We start from the raw sequence: 15,135 nt of genomic DNA on the forward strand, positions 1-15,135 counted from the left end.
TCAGTTGAATACAGATTCCTGTGTTATGTCCTTATGTGCTACTCAGTCACTGCCCCCTGTCCTGTCCTTTGTAGGTGGATGTAGTATTTCAACTCCTGACTCAGTTTTTGCCAAAGTCTTTTAATATACCCCACAACATTCCTCAGATCAAAATAAGGACATTTCCTGCTCCCCCCATAACTGACCCTCCTTGACCCCTGTTATGTATTCAGTGGTCTGTGTTTGCCTGTGCTTGAGCCTGGACCAAGGATTCTGAGCCCCTGTGTTCTGATTTGGTACATGATATCCAATCACAGAACATTTCAGGATTTGGCCCTCTGCCATGGGCCCTGAACCTCTGAGTCATGATTCGCAGCTTGGAAGTTTAGACAGCCAATCAGCTTGGGAGTGGGAGTGGCCCAGGACTTCGGAAATGTATATAAGCAGTTGCTTTGCCCCTGTTGTTCAGTTCTGTTAATTCAATAAAGGTTCTTGCAGTTATCACTGCATCTTGCCTCATGGGAAACCACCTACACTAAAAAACAACAACCCCATTTTTGTGTGTGTCCCCCAAGCACGGTGAATGCCACCGCCCGCTGCTCTAAGGGGACACAGCACACACATCCTCCACTGTCCTGAGAAAACCCATTAATCCCGATTTCATTTCATTTTATTCTTTGGTAGATTTACAAAAAAGAAAAACAGATAACAATAAATAAATTTTAGAAAGCAGCAAAATTAGATGCGGATGCACAAAGCTTTTTTTTTAATCAAGTTTTCCACTCTGCTTCCCCTTTCTCCCCGTTCAGGGTGGCACTGCCCTCTGCCTGCCCCTCAGAGCTGGCACATCACATAGGCCTGGGCTGCAGCTGCTCCTTTTCTTCTCCCACTCTGCAACAGCCACTACTAGCTGCCCAAGGGAGGAACACTCATGGAAAGGCCATGGTGTTGGAGTTGATGGAGTCAATGGAATCACTTCACTGTCTTATCCATCTCCAAGCAACTTCCTGAATGTGTGTGTGAAGATTCTTTGCTGGCAAGAGGCAACGTTCAAGTCATGCCAGTGGCACTGAGACAAGCTTTGCCCCAACACTTGGCTCTTTCTCTCCCCTGGGTCTGGCTCAATGCCTCTAGGTCTCTCCTCAGGATCAAATCCTCCGCTTTCAGATTCTCATCCCAATCCTCTCCCCCCTCTGACCGATCCTAGCAAGACATCTCCATGGAAGTCACAACACTTCCCTTCTTTTGAGATTTCACCAGGTATTGCTCACTCTCATGCTTATCTCTTCAATCTTAGAAGCTGGAAACTTACACCAGTGTTGGGATTCTGAAGATGCTGAACGCCACACCAGACTTGTACTCCCCTCTCTGTGCAGCAGGGCTGAAGAACTGTGGAATAGACATAGCTTTGCTTCTATCAAAAAACACACACAAAACAACCACACAGTTGAACACTGCCCTTCTGTGCTTGTTCACAATCCCATTCTTTAGGGAGGAAATGTGTTTTAAAGCCTCAAATAATTATGTTCCTCTAATTGCCCCGTTTCAGCATTATGCATTTTCTCATAACACCCTGTTATTAAATTAAGAGCGCACTTGACAGTATTCAGACAATGCCTCTAATTTGCACAGAAAGTCTTCTGCAAGGTAGTCCTTTTTTAAAAAACAACGGATGAAGAAGTCTTTCATACAAATGAACTTTTTTGCAGCCTCTGGACAATAAGCAGGGGCAAGGCTCATATCTTACTGTTCTCAGCCAATCAGTCAGGAGACATGGAAAACAACCTGATGCAAATTAACAGTTCCAGAAATAAAGGGAATAGGTTTAGAGGCATACTTTCCTTTCAGAGAAAATTCAGTTGCAAAGCATGCTGCTGCCGTGTTTAGGAAACACACCTGCAGTTTCATACGTTGGGACTAGTCTTTCTGGATCAGAACGAAGGCACATTCTGTTTCCAAACAGATGCCCCTCAGGACTTAGCAGGCGGGAATGTGTTAAAACAGGGGTTGCCAAACTTTTCAGGCCAGGGGCACATTTGCAAACGGGTGAAAATTCTGTGGATACTACACCCATCAACACCACAACTAAGTGCACATCTCAACTTACTTTATTGGCCACAATAGAATATCTCTGTCAGCATAGGAGCCAACTCCTAGCGGCCGAGGTCCCTTCGCAACCCCCTATCAAATATTTGAGAGATCTGGGCTTCCTCAGAATTGATGGGCATTGCTATTCAAGTGGTGTGTGTGCACTGTGTCTTGTGATTGATTACGTGGGATGGGGCTTACTTGCCCCTCCCCCCAATATTTTTTTCAAGCTGGCCCCCCTGTCCTTCAGGCATAATTGCAGCAGGGGTAGGGGGACCCTGTGAGTGCCACATGAGATCTCCTTGGGCACAGATGCATACCTGGGCAGTGTTAAGGCAACATGACACTAGGTATGCTGGTATGCGGTTGTACTGTTATGTACTGAGCCTGGATCCTAGAACAATAGGCAGGTAGGATCCTAGAAGGCAGCAACCTGATTGGTCTGCAGGAGCTGCCCAATCTGGCTCCAGGAGGAAATGAATCAGCAACCTGATTGGCCTGCAGGAGCAGCCCAATCAGGCTCCAGGAGGGGAGTTGAATCAGCCAATCACATGGGACCCATTGTGTAAATAATGTATATATAGCCAGAGGTTTTTGGGGGAAACACACTCACTCACTGTTTACCATGAGCTGAAATAAATAGCATGAAATCAACACGCAACTCCGAGTATGTTTCATGTACCAAACATTTATTCTGCTTTTTTATTATTCTACAAAAGATAACGAGAATAATTTGTGTTTAGAAATGGTGTTTGGAAACTATTAAAGAGGAGAGAAAATGTTGGTAACATCCTCCTGGGTGGGTTTGTCTTAATTTCAAGGTATCAGGAATTTCCATCATTTAAGTAGCCGCACCTCACAGAGCATTTCGGAATGTTAAAATGTGGACAAAGATGAGGAAGCATGAGAGAAAATGGAAAATAAGCTAGGCAGGACAAACTAGAAGAGAGGCGATGTAAGGGACAGGCCGGAGAGGCTGGAAAACCACCTAGGAAAGCCTCAGAAGAGGATGGCTCTGAGCCAGGAGATGGTGGTGTGACATGGAAGATAAGTCAGAGGAGGGAGAATGGCTGAATGCTGAATAAGCAACAGGCTTGAGTGAGAGAGAGGAAGAAGCAGCAGAAAGCACTGCAGATGTAGGCCAGGCAGCTGAGGAGGTGAGGGCTGAGGCTGCAACAGATTTCACAGGAGCCTGGCAGTCCTACTGTATTCAGCTCCCCTCCCCCCTTGTCTCCAAGGACTCAGAGTCTTTTGCATGTAGCAGAACAATGAGCCCAGAGGTCTCAGGGCTCCCTCTGTTAGTATTCTGTTTCCTTGAATAAAGAATCAACTTTACTGCTCGTCTCTGAGTCTCCATGCTGACCTGCAGCTGAACCAGCCCTGTCAGTCAGGCAGACTAGATGAGAGCTTTAAAATATATTTTCCCACTGCCTGACCTTTTACTTTTGGCCGTGTTCTTCACCTGAACCCATGGAGTCCTCATCTTCGTCGCAGCAATTCAAGTTGGATCAAATGATCCAACTTGATGATAGGAAGATATTTGCTGATAGGAAGATATTTGCTATATCCATCCATCAGCTGGATTTTTTTTTAATGTCAAATGTGTTGATTAGAATGATTTCTGGTGCTATTTGGTGGCAGCAGAAAGTTGTGATGGCACTCTGTATTTCCTTAGGTGGTAATTCTGGGCACTCTTAGGGATCTCATTGGAGGTTTTTATTCATTCATTCATTCAAGCAAGCAAGCACCCTTACAGTACTCACAACTGAAACTTTGACTCCGGGAAGTATTTGTGGAATGTCTGCTATTGCAGAAACTGATTTCCCACCAGGCAGCTGAGACTGTAACATAGACTGACTTTGAGTAGGTGCTAATGGAGTACAACATGTCCTCTCTTATGGTAAGGGAAGCTGAAGGGTTTCATTTGATCTACATTTTGATGTGGGCCAAACTGATTTGCTCCCTTGAAAAGTATGGTGTGGAATTTATTACAGAAATCTGTCAGATACCACATTATGTTCACAATGAAAAAATGCACAGGCATACATTAATATATGCACTGACTTGCATTAAAATATAAAAAATGCATAGAAATTATATATATATATATATATATATATATATATGTGTGTGTGTGTGTGTGTGTGTGTGTAATTGGTGTTTAGTGCAGGAAAAGTATAGGACTGATCAATGAAAGGAGATGTAAGAAACAGGATGGTGCCCTACATGTGGTGCCCTAGCTATGAACATGTATGTGTGAACTGGCAACAGAAATGCCACAAAGAAGCTTGCCATTTCTCTGGCTAAGAGGTTCATTTCCCTGAGAACTTCTGATCTGTAATTCTATGGTGGTGAGGTAATGAATGCATTACATAGATCGAACCTTCTGTCCCTGTCTAAGTGCCAATGATAATCTATAGACTAATAATTAGGCGAATAATCCCCAGTCAGTTGAAGTTCTATCAACTTCAGGAGATAATAAAAGCGCCCGAGAGGGAACAGTACCCATGTGACTAAATTAGGGCTAATGATCATGAACACTTTGCCTGTGATGAGCTGCTTTGTATCCCCACTCCCAACCAAAACTAGAGCGTTCCTATATGCAGTTTGTGGTGAGGAAGCCATGTGGTAATTCACCATGGAATCAGACCTTGATCTTGTCACCACACTGGTCAAAAATGGCAGAGTGGGGAGAGTAGGGTGTTCCAAATAATAATGAAGTGTAAGGATGGAAACCCCTCAAATAAGTTGCTGACCAGTTGCTGCTCAGAGACAAAAGTTCTAATAACGCTTTGTCTTTCTGCTTAGCAAGGAGACATGAGACCAAACATATAGAGAAAAAACTCCCTCAGAACTACACAGCCAATTAAAGCATGTGCCACCTCAGTGAAGATTGTGCTAATTTGCTTGGTTGCTAAGCAACACATCTGCTTGCCCACATCTTGGCTAGTTGACCGTAACACTAACAGAATTAACTCTTACATTACAAACTGAATGAACCTTGCTGTTGCATCTATAGCATTTCATGATGTTTCTAGGGCCTTTATTTGGGGTCCAGTGTATCAAATTCAGCCATGGGGGGCCACTAGGGGCGCATTGGAAGATGGCCGACAATAACATCTCTCCAGCCCACATGAGGTAATTAAGAGGCTGTTATGGGAGTATGCAGCCTCCCTTGTTGCCCCAAGGAAATGGGGAACACTGCCCTTGCCTGCTGTGCCCATAAATCACCCCCGGACTCAAAAGAAGGGGGTGAGGGCACTAGGCAGAATGCCCTTGTGTGTACTCCGGCTCTCCTGGATGCTGTCTCTGATCGCACACTAGCTGCAGCAAATTGGAAATAATTAGAAAGAAGCAAATGCACATATTTCAAGTGAAGAATGGGGAGTAAAGACTGCTAATTGAAGGGACCTCTGTGAAAGAAGAGTGATGGGTCGGCTCAACAGGAATATATCATGAGAAGATATTTCAAGGCTCGGTATGTCGGCAGCGGGACTGGATGGGGGGGGACTTCCTTTTCTTCTTTCTATGTGATTAACCAATAATCCCCTCCCACAAGTCAGAACTGCCGCTTAAATGACCTAAGATGGATGATTTAAGACTGTGTGGAAATGAATTCTAACCAAAAGCATGTTTTATGGAGATCGAGAAAAGAACAAGAGCTTTTGGGATGACGCAGTAAAAAACAGAGTCGCCATGTTGGCAAGTTCTATCGAAAGATTTATGACTGGGAGGAGGAATGGATTTGTTTTCATACTGCTGGCGAACCTCCTCAGACGACTAAGAAAGGCGACAGATTTGTGAAGATCAATGATGGTAAGAGTGCTTTTATTTATGGAAGCGATGATATACGGAAACCATGTGGATATGGCTATTGGACGAACGGAAAAATCCACACAGGATTACAATTTGTCTTGACCCGCTTATGGAGACTATGAGAAGAGGTCACAAAGAGAAAGGAAAAATATATGAAAATAACAAGATGAGATGTGGAAAACAGTAAGAAAGGACTGGATAGAATTGTGAACATTATTTGGACAGATTTGTGGACATTAAAGCAGCAGCAAGAAGATGATTGGATCCCCTTCGGAACTTGAAATATGGGTACCCCCCCAAAAAAAATTTAAAATTCAGCTTTGTAATTTGGAATTGATGTGATGTGATTTGATTTGATTGGTCGGTTAATAAAAAATATTTTTTTAAAAAAACAAATTCAGCCATTAAGTTCACATTTTCTTCTTGAGATGGAACACACGCCTACATGATTAAACCTAAACACAATGGGGTAGCGTGGCCCTCCAGATATTGTTGAACTCCAACAGTCCGTGTGTGTTGTGAAGAATGTTCCAAAATCATGATTCCATTCCTAATTCAATTACTGGGCATGCCAGAGAACACTTTTGAACTACGTGTGTAGGGTAAATGCTTGAGCAGACCTCAGCTATAATGGTGCCTTTAGGGAGTTTTCTTAGCTTAAAATATTCAGAATCAGTTGCCACTCTGAGCCATTTTAATGACTGAACATATAGATAGTTACAGCGAAATGTGACAAACTCCTTGCTTAAGTGTTATAAACGCCCCCCCCCATGAACAACAATAAAAATGGGGGGGGGGGTTGTACAATACAAAAGGCAACGTGAGTAAAAAATAGATTCAGCTCATCATTTAAAGGAAATTGCCCATACTCAACTCTGGGCGAGTGCCAGAGCCTTGGTCCTCGTACACAAACGACATTGAGAGAATAGCTGGAGAAGCAATTAGTGACAAGGCTTCCTTTGCAAATACAATGGGTTCTTAATGGAGGTTACAACCTTAATGATGTTTGACTTTAATTATTCAGGAGCATCTACAGTTGTGTGAGCAAAAAGAAAAAGGGAAAAAAGTACACCCCACCACCCTTGGTTTTTTTTGGACGACACTTTCTGATCTTACTGCTGGCTGGATGCAACAGTACTCTTACAGTTCATGAGATAGCTTTTGTTTGGATGAGATCAATGATCAGAGCAATCAAAGCTGGGGTTATAGCCAATTTTCAAGATGTTGGATTTGGGCATCAAATTCTGAAGCGGAAGCATTGTTTCGCCAACGCAAACCATTTGGAAAGCTGATCTTTTAACTGTTCTGCTTCATTTTACAAAAGAATTCTTTTTTCCCTACTGCCATCCTCCACTGGGGTTGTAGAAACCATGAAATATTAGTGACTTCTGGTTGCCAGGCCCCCAAATGAGGCAACCAAAGACTGAGCACAATAGAGATTTGGGGTTGGGAGATCTATCCCTTGTTCTATATTATCCTGCGTGAGGGCTGTGGATTTCCTCAGACAAAAGCATATGCCTCTACATCCCGATCTGATGCATGCAAGGTGATGATTACGGACTTTATAAGGGCTTCCTCTGAAGACGGTTTGGAAACTTTAGCTGGTGCAGAATTCAGCAGCCAGGTTGCTCACTGGAGCAAGACAGTCTAAGCATAGTACACCGATCCTGGATCGAATGCACTGGCTACCAATTAATTTCTGGGCCCAATTCAAAGTGCTGGTTTTGACCTATAAAGCCTTAAACAGCTCAGGATTGCAATATCTCAAGGACTGCCTCTTTCCATATGAACCTACCCGGACCCTGAGATCATCTTCTGAGGCCCTTCTTCGTGTGCCTCCTCCTTGAGAGGTGCAGAGGGTGGCAACACAAGAACGGGCCTTTTCTATAGTGGCTCCCTGTCTGTGGAATGCTCTCCCCAGGGAAGTTCGCCTGGCACTTTCATTATACACCTTTAGACACCAGGCAAAAACATTCCTTTTTAACCAGGCCTTTGGTTGATCTGATTTACATCCTATGCCCTTTTAAAATGAGTTTCCGGGGGGCGGGGAGCTATTGGGTTGCTGTTTTTATTTTTATTATGTATTTTGTGGTTTTATATCTTGATTTTATTCTGTGAACTTCCCTGAGACCTCCAGGTATAGGGTGGTATATACAGTGGTGCCTCGCAAGATGAAATTAATCCATTCCGTGAGGCTCTTCATATAGTGGTTTTTTCATCTTGCGAAGCAAGCCCATTGACAGCTTAGCGGATTAGCGCTATTAGCGGTTTAGCGACTTTTAGCGGATCAGCTGATAAGCGGCTTTTAGCGGATCAGCTGATAAGCGGCTTAGGGCTTAGGAAAAGGGGGGGAGGGGAAAAACCCCCGCAGGAACTCGCAAGACATTTTCGTCTTGCAAAGCAAGCCCATAGGGAAATTCGTTTTGCGAAGCGCCTCCAAAACGGAAAACCCTTTCGTCTGGCGGGTTTTCCGTCTTGCGAGGCTTTCGTCTTGCGGGGCACCACTGTAAATTATTATTATTATTATTATTATTATTATTATTATTATTATATAATTATTATTAAATGAGTCACTTCTCTAGTTTTCACTGTTGCTGCCATCAGTTTCCCCACCACCTACCAGTCTAAATTTGCTTGTGCCTGTGTTAGTAGCAGTATCCACAGAGCAAGAATGTCCGGGAAGCTTTCAAGTCGGCCACTTGTATGCCTGTGTCTCTGGGTGGGCAAATCCATATGATTGTATTTGAGGAAGTCACTCCTGATCTACATTATCTTCAGTAGTAAGTAATGTGATGCTCTCCAAATGTTGTTGAACTACAACTCCCATCATCCTTGATCACTGGGTGTGGCAGCTGGAGTTGATGGCAATTGTAACCCAGCAACACAGGAAAGGAATGAGGTTAGCTATCCATGGTGTAGAGACCCCTGTGATCCAAGACAGTAACAGCCATGGTGTGAACTTTTGGGGATAAAATGGACTGCTTCCTAGGGAGAGTATACCGTATTTCTCCATGTATAAGACGACCCCTTATTTTATTTTATTCTTGAGCTTTTGGGGGGCAATTGTTCTCTCAAAATTGTCAAACTTTTTTGGGTTGAATGGGCAAACTGCCCCCCCCAAACCTGGACATTTGCTAAAAAATGGGGAAAACAACAACCGGCAGTCAGCCAGCAATGGTTGGTGGAACCAACCATTCTTCTTCTTCAACCTCCTCCTCCTCCTCCTCCTCCTCCTCCCCTGTGCATTCAGCATGTGTGTATAAGACGACCCCTGATTTTTGACTAAATTTTTAAAGAAAAAACATCATCTTATACACAGAAAAATACAGTATTTCAGGGGAACTGCTCTTGACTTCCTCTTTATTTTAAGCTTCTGTTGATGCTTGTGGTGAGACTGAAGTGTTTTGACCCTTGAGTCAGGACATAATATACTGTAAAGGGAGAGACTCTGGAGTGTGTTCTTGAACTCTTTTTTTTCATGCTGTGTTAGTGCTATTACCTTGGAGCTGCGAAAGAGCACAGGTGTGTCACAGCCAAGTTTTGGCATTCCTTTTTGAGTTCTGCTGAAGTTAGAAATATAACAAATTCCAGAAGGATAGGTGCAGCAGGGACGGTTGTTGCTCTAGGTAAAGCTGATTTTGGGTAGAGGGATTCTCTCCCTGTTGTTTTATGAGCAATGATTTCAGTAGGAAAAGATATACATATATTGTAGAGGTGCCCCTAGGAAAGCAACCTGAGAAATTTCAGAAGGATGGCTGTAGGGACTAGCAAATAGCAATTAATGAAGAAATTATTCAGGCTCATTTTCTGCTCAGTTGGCACCAAATGCCACAGAAAGTGCAAAGCTGAACTGACAGGAGTGGGTGTATGGACATGGGTTACAGTGACAGAAAGGTTTGAATATCCAGCAAGCACCATTAGCAAACCTAGCAATGGTCACATGCACAGAACACATAGGGACAAGATGAGACACTACTTCAACATCCCTTCCTCAAAGCACTGAGACTGGAGAGCCCCATTCTATTCACTTCCTCAGATTAGAAGCAAGACCTGCCAGCCACAGCCACCCACAAAACCCCTTTCCACACCCTTCCAAACTTAAGAATAAAGGATTCGCTTTTGGCAAAAACATTGGCTGCAGTGGGTTTTTTTAGCATCCACATCTCTAAGCATCCCAAATTCTTTCAGTGGCTCATTATTTTCCCTCTGAGGTTTTCAGAATGATACCATTTTGGTTCAGACAAGCCCAAATCTTTCATGAGCAGCCAGCTTCAGCTAAGGATTTGGAATTCACCTGAATCCAACACACAGCCTTAAATTCAAAGTACAGTGGTATCTCTGGTTATGAACGTAATTCGTTCCGGAGGTCCGTTCTTAACCTGAAACCGTTCTTAACCTGAGGTACCACTTTAGCTAATGGGGCCTCCCATTGCTGTTGTGCCGCCGGCGCACGATTTCTGTTCTCATCCTGAGGTAAAGTTCTTAACCTGAGGTACTACTTTCAGGTTACTGGAGTCTGTAACCCGAAGTGTTTGTAACCTGAGGTGTTTGTAACCCGAGGTACCTCTGTATGTTCCATCTTTTTCTCATGTAATAATAATAATAATAATAATAATAATAATAATAATAATAATTTATTATTTATACCCCGCCCATCTGGCTGGGCCTCCCCAGCCACTCTGGGCGGCTTCCATAGAAACCAAAAATACAGTAAAATCACACGTTAAAAACTTCCCTGAACAGGGCTGCCTTAAGATGTCTTCTGAATGTCAGGTAGTTTTTTATCGCTTTGACATCTGCTGGAAGGGCGTTCCACAGGGCGGGCGCCACTACCGAGAAGGCCCTCTGCCTGTGATGCTTTCTTTCTCTGACACTCTGTGGGATGAAATGTGAAGCGATTCCCAGGTCCCCTTCCACATGTTGGAACACAGAGAGCAAAAAAGAGAGGTCTCTGTGGACTTATGTCTTCCCTTACATCCTCCAATTGCAACAGGCAAACTGTTAGTGTCTGAAACAGACCTGTATCTGTATCTTGCCTTTTCCCCTTAGGAGATTGATGTCAGTGTTCTCTTTTCACACACACACACACACACACACACACACACACACCACAGCACAACACATGGTTGTACAAAAGGTGAGAGCAGTGCTTCTATTCGGGGGGGGGGGACGCAGGGGTACGCATACCCCTAAACATTTTGTGAATCTAAGTTTGGCCTCACTGAAGGGCAGTATTTCAATATGAGTAGGAAAATGAGAGTACCCCTAAACATTTTTTAAAGGAAAAAAAGCACTGGGTGGGAGTGAGCCTGGTGGCTTATTTGTTCAGAAATTCACATTTTGCCACATAAAGAAAAAGCAATAGTGTTTTTATCCTCTAGTATGTTTGTTAACAGAGAGACAGCAAAAGACATTTATCAGTGGTGCAAAATCCAAATTGAACAAATACCCTAGATTCCTTTGAGGTAAAGAAAGTTAAGTAGCTCCTTTTCCTCGTTCACTTTATCCTTGCTTCCACCCAGCAGTTTGACCTCCACTTCTTCCATACAGGACAACTGGCTGATACAACCTGAATACAATACATCAGCTGAAGGCCATCAGTGATGTTTTGATGAAGTATTATAACATAGCTCATTAAATCTCTATTGCTCTGATGATGCATTTGTCATATTCTCTTGAATTGATGGGATTTCATACATATTCCAAGGAGCCTCAGGGAATGAAGATGAGAGAAAAAAATGGAGGCCTGGAAAGTTAGTAAGCAGAAAAGTTGCATAATTTTAAAAAGCATTTTAAGACTTATGGTGATTAAAAAGGATTCTTTTCTTGAAAAAGGGGAAGAATTAGGTTACTTAATATTGCGTGAAATGTATTAGTAGTCGTCATGATGATAATAATAAGCAGGTATATTCTATTAAGAATCAGAAAAGATCAATGCTAACAACATAGGAGGGGCATGACTGTTAAGAAATGCAATGAGGCTTTAACTGCATGACAATTAAATAGAAGTCTCCTAGTTCATCTAGGAAAATTGCTGAAACGTAAATTGCCATTCTGTTTTCAAACTTGAATTTCCCCCAAGACTGATTTTAAAATGTTTGCCTCTTATGGACAGGCTGTTGTAGGAAAAAATGTGGAATAGAGATTCTTATTCTCTTGTAGCAGAGTTGGCACAATGGTGATTGCTTCAAGCACATTAAAACTTGGTTAGATTTACATCTGGCCTCACCCACCCATAAACAAATGTCCCTCATGTAAATACTAAGGCTAGAATAACTCACAGGCACTTAGCTTTCCAAATAAGTGGAGATTTTACTCAGAGTTTCCAGAAGTTACATCAAACAGGTCTCCTTCCATTGGCGTTAAAGCAAAGATGTAAGAAGATTACAGACAAGAAGAAGAGCTTGGTTTTCTTGCAAAAGGAACCATGCCATCTTTAGGTTAGCAAAGATGCAGGCTTTAAAACCTCCTTTTAGAACAGATTCAGTTCATTTAGTTTTTCTTGCAGCTGGGAGCCATTGGCTGCATGGCTCCTTCTTTGCTTGCTCCAGGAAGCAGGAAGAGAAAAAGACTGAGAAAGTGAGGGAGCAGAGGCTGCTGAGAGACTGCTAAGTCACAGCCACTTGCAACCTGTGCTCAGCTTAACCCTTTCGTGCACACAAGTGTGAGTCAGTAACTGCAAATTACAACATGTTTGCCTGGGTGTGAACCCTTCCTTCATGAGGAAGGCCCTTTTGTCCTCATTTGTGACCTTTAGGCAAGGTAAATATTGTTCTGGCTTAAAATCATGCTCTGCCAGAGACTGCATTACCATACCTAAAGGTAAAGGGACCCCTGACCGTTAAGTCCAGTCTTGGACGACTGGGGTTGCTGCGCTCATCTCGCTTTACTGGCCGAGGGAGCCAGCGTACAGCTTCTGGGTCATGTGGCCAGCATGACTAAGCCATTTCTGGTGAACCAGAGCAGCACATGGAAACGCCGTTTACCTTCCTGCTGGAGCGGTACCTATTTATCTACTTGCACTTTGATGTGCTACCTATAAATATTATTATTATTATTATTATTATTATTATTATTATTATTATTATTAATTTCTTACTTATATCCCACCTCCCTAGCCACAGGCATATGCTCCATTGAACTCACTGATACTTTTCTCTTCTGAGTGGGTTTTTATAGGATTGCATTGTTAAAGGTAAAGGTAAAGGGACCCCTGACCATTAGGTACAGTTGTGGTTGACTCTGGGGTTGCAGCGCTCATCTCATTTTACTGGCCAAGGGAGCCAGCCAGCGTACAGCTTCTGGGTCATGTGGCCAGCATGACTAAGCCAGAGCAGTGGTACCTATTTAACTACTTGCACCTTGATGTGCTTTCAAACTGCTAGTTTGGCAGGAGCAACGGGAGCTCACCCCGTGGCGGGGATTCGAACTGCTGACCTTCTGATCGGCAAGTCCTTGGCTCTGTGGTTTAACCCACAGTGCCACCCGTGTCCCTCTATCATTGTTAAAAGGGGAACTTAAAAGACAGTACCACTGGTTGGTGTGGTATTTGTTTATTTATAACTCTGATCGCCTGTTTTTCCTACAAAGAATCTCACAACAACCCTGGGGGGTAAGATAGACTGAGAGTGACTGATCTACAATCATGGATTTGTTTCAGCAGCAGAGCAGCAGCATTTAGGGATGGCTGATGGAAACATTTGTGCCTTCCTTGGCATGTTTCAGACCATGTTGTTATCTGGCGGGAACTTTTATATCTCTGGAGGTATAAAAAAAAATGCATTAACAGCAAGCACTCTTAACATAACCCCTTTTCCTATTTAAATAATAATATAATATATCCAAGAACTTTGCATTTTTCTGTGTGGTTTGCTCACCCCAATGAAATGTTTGTGTCCCCAGTTCTGAAATGGCACCTCTGTTCAGCAGGATCGTTTTGCTGAGATGGCGATGTACCAGACAGATCCCCTATGCAATGTTGTGTTAAGAATATAGAAATGTTTCTGACTCCTGAATCAGAACATGCTGCATGCCTCAGCAGGACACAGGTACAGAATGAACACTGTTGGCAACCTGCCATTTTGAACGTGATTAATCTTTCAATGGGAGTCAGATATGAATGGATTGTGTACAGCATCTCCATCTCTTCCGCCTCACCCTTGCACTCACACTTCTTCAGTTGGAAGTCACATATCCCTGCAACTTGCAATTATTTTTACCTGACATTGTCAATTATTGCAGCAACACTGATGAGAAAGGGGTAAGTTGCACTGAGATGCCAAACCCCATTATTTTAACTTTATTTAGAGCTGTCAAGCGCTAATAATTTCAGAGCCATTATAGGGCAAAGAAGCACGAAGGAGGTCTTCATAGCAATCTAAAAACTATTATAGCCTGTCACAATGTAAATGGGTTATGAATTAGCAAATGCCTAATTTTTATAACTTTTGCTTTTAAATTAGATGCCCCACTCATCTAATGACACAACAAATGCCAGAAGACTCTTACGCAGCATGTTGAAAATTCTAATTATGGGCTGCTCTGTTGTACAGTTGTGACTTACAGAAGTACTTAACCTGGGATGCTTGTGTTAAGCTTAATGGGTTGACAGCAATGTGCCTCAATTTATTGCTTTATCCTCTTACAGAAATCTGTGATGACAACTCACATCACTTTTGAAGAACAGTAGCCTGTACTGGGCATTTCTGGGTGTATATCTATATCTGTATATCATAGTTTCACGAAACCCAACATATATACATACTAATCCTTAGATGCTGACCCTTTTAGAAAAGATGGGTTTTGTCTAAATGAAAATAGCCTGTGCAAAATTGCTCATTTACAGTGCTATTTCAACATCTTTTGGTTATGGGTGGACCAATGAACAATAATAATCTTCCTAGCAAGACTCTGATTCTCCATATTCAGAAGAAGAATATCTGTGGATTCCACAGATATGCTTCCTTTTCTGAACATGGAGATTCCAGATGTTGAGGGGTTAGCATTGGCTCCCAGTTCGTTTCCGAACACAATTCAAAGTGTTGATGCTGGCCTTTAAAGCCCTAAATGGCCTTGGCCTAGTATATCTGAAGGAGCGTCTCCACCCCCATCGTTCAGCCCGGACACTGAGGTCCAGACCAAGGGCCTTCTGGCAGTTCCCTCACTGTGAAAAGTGAAGCTACAGGGAACCAGGCAGAGGGCCTTCTCAGTAGTGGCACCCACCCTGTGGCATGCCCTCCCATCAGATGTCAA

The 15,135-nt window shown here is 43.0% G+C and overlaps 1 long non-coding RNA gene across 1 annotated transcript in view; it reads right to left on the reverse strand.

The window, feature by feature from the left end:
• Window positions 1-1,291: 1,291 nt before the first annotated feature.
• Window positions 1,292-15,135, reverse strand: part of LOC309344024 — a 123,365-nt gene continuing 109,521 nt past the window's right edge. Inside the window, exon 4 of the long non-coding RNA XR_014157549.1 lies at window positions 1,292-1,393. This is a non-coding gene — a long non-coding RNA (uncharacterized lncRNA). The remainder of the gene's footprint in view (window positions 1,394-15,135) is intronic.

The sequence above is a fragment of the Podarcis erhardii genome (genome assembly GCF_964252035.2).
Source record: "Podarcis erhardii genome assembly, chromosome: 6".
Taxonomy (NCBI): Eukaryota; Metazoa; Chordata; class Lepidosauria; order Squamata; family Lacertidae; genus Podarcis; species Podarcis erhardii.